We start from the raw sequence: 2,505 nt of genomic DNA on the forward strand, positions 1-2,505 counted from the left end.
CATCAAAGATTATGAGGATGACACAGGAGAAGACAGAATTCAGGTTCGCTGTTGATAGGGTCACTACGAGTCGTATTTGACTCAGTGGCACATACCAACCACAGGGCAATGCTCTAGAATAGTGAATCCATGGCGTGATCCTTTAAATTCTGATGGCAGCTTGGGTGTTCAGGATGACAGCTGACAGACTGCTCCACTGGGCTTGCAGCAGAGTGTCTCTCCAGACATGAAGCAGGACGTGGTCACTGGGCTGGAAGGAGTAGACACCAACATCCAGCAATACAACCCAGAGAGAAATGACTTAAAGAAGCTATATATTTAGACAAGAACATACTGTGAGACCGACAGGGGGCTTTGGGGGCGTGGTCTGCAGAGCAGTGCACTGCTAATCCAAGGACAGCACCTCTGGCTATCCGAATCCATCAGCTACTTGAAACGTTAAAAAATGGACAGTCGCCTCCATTGCAATTTACAACCTCCAAAAGGCCCCAGAGGATTTAGCTCTGAGTTTGTTCTGACTTGATGTAATGGTTGATTGATGATATTAACATAGATGTAGTGAACGACCAGAAATGCAAGCTGGGTTTAGGAGAGGTCATGGCTGGCTCTAGAGACGTTATCACCAGTGTCAGACGGATCTTGGATGAATGCAAAGAGTGTCAGAGGAATGCCTATCCGTGTTTCATTGGATATGCAAAGGTATTTGACTGTATGGATAACAACAGATTGTGGCTAGCCTTGAGAAGAATTGGGATCCAAGAACACTTGATTGTGCTCATGCAAAACCTATACTCGGACCATGAAGCAGTCCTCAGAATAGACCGAGGAAACTGCACTATTCGAAATCAGGAAGGGAGAGTGTGAAGGATGCATCCTGTCTACATACCTTTCCACTCTACATGGGAAACAGACCACTGGGGAAGCTGGGCTCTATGAGGAGGAATGGGACATCAGAATTGGAAGAGGACTCATCAACAACTTGCATTTTACTTATGACAAAACCTTTTTATATATAATCTTATTTTAATTGTTATTTTAATGAAAGTTTACAGAACAGTTGTGTTTTCACTCAGTTGTTGTTATTTATTTCCAGTCTCCCTCTCATCTCCCTCCCTCAGTTCACTTTTTTTTTAAATATTTATTCATTGTTGCACAGTTACCTCTCCTGTCCCCCATCCCTCTCCTCCAGTCCTCTTTGCAATGTACCTCTTATTCTGGACTATTGTCATATGCATCATGCCTAATCATATATTCTTCTAAACAGTTCTTTCCTTCATCTGTTCCAGTGCACTGTTGATTATATATCCACTCTTATCCTAGTCTCTTCCCAACCCGACATCAGATAATACAACCTTGCTTGCTGAAACTGAGGAAGGCCTGAAGTGCTTGATACAGAAAGTCAAGGACTGCTGTTGTTTGGTTGTTATTGTTGTTACAGGTCATTGAGTCACCTGCGACTCATAGCAACCCTATATACAACAGCTCTGAATCCCGCTCTACTCTTGGCCAACCTTGTCTCTGATACACCTACCACCATTACCTAAGTCTCTGAGTGAATCAATCTCATCCAGGATCTTCCTCTCTTGCACTGTCCCTCCACCCTCCCAAGCATGATGTTCCTCTCCAAGAACTGGTCCCTTCTTGCAACATACCCAAAGTATGTCTGATGAAGCTTCAGAATTCTTGCCTCCAATGACAGCCTGGCTTCACCCTCTCCAGGATGAACTTATTTGTTCTCCTAGCCGTCCATGGTATATTCAATACTCTTCTCCAACATCACAGCTCAAAGGCATCAATTCTCCTTCTATCATCCCTAGTCATTGTTTAGCTTTCGGATATATAGCATGTAGTTACGAAGACCATGGCCTGAATCAGGCGCACCTTAGTCTCCAGACTGACGTCGTTGCTGTTCAGTACTCTGGAGAGATCCCTGACAGCAGACTTTGTCAATGTAATTTGTCTTTTGATTTCCTAGCTGCTGGTACCAGGAATGTTAACTGTGGACCCAAGCAAACTAAAACTGTCAACAATCTCAGTCTCTTCACTTTCTATCATGATGCTGTGAATCAGCCCAGTGGTGAGAATCTTTGTTTTCTTAATGTTGAGATTCAATTCATATTGAAGGCTACAGTCCTTGTCCTTCTGCAGCAAGTGCTTCAGTTTCAGCAAGCAGGGTTATGTCATCTTCATAATGCAGGTTGTTGATGAATCCTCCTGCAGTCCGGATGCCACACTCCTCCTCATAAAGCCCTGCCTCCTGGATGATCCATTCTGCATAAAGGTTAAAAAGGAATGGAGATAAGACACATCCCTGGCATATACTCTTCCCAATTTTAAGCCATGCAGTGTTTCCTTGCTCCATTCTGATAACTGTCCCCTGGTCCAATATAGGTTTTGCATCAGCACAATCAAGTATTCTGCAATTCCCATTTTTCTGCGAGTCAGCCACAGTTTGTGGTGATCCACACAGTCAAATGCCTTTGCATAGTCAATGAAACACAGAGA

Source organism: Elephantulus edwardii, unplaced genomic scaffold (genome assembly GCF_000299155.1).
Source record: "Elephantulus edwardii isolate Elephantulus edwardi_28Jun2011 unplaced genomic scaffold, EleEdw1.0 scaffold00064, whole genome shotgun sequence".
Taxonomy (NCBI): domain Eukaryota; kingdom Metazoa; phylum Chordata; class Mammalia; order Macroscelidea; family Macroscelididae; genus Elephantulus; species Elephantulus edwardii.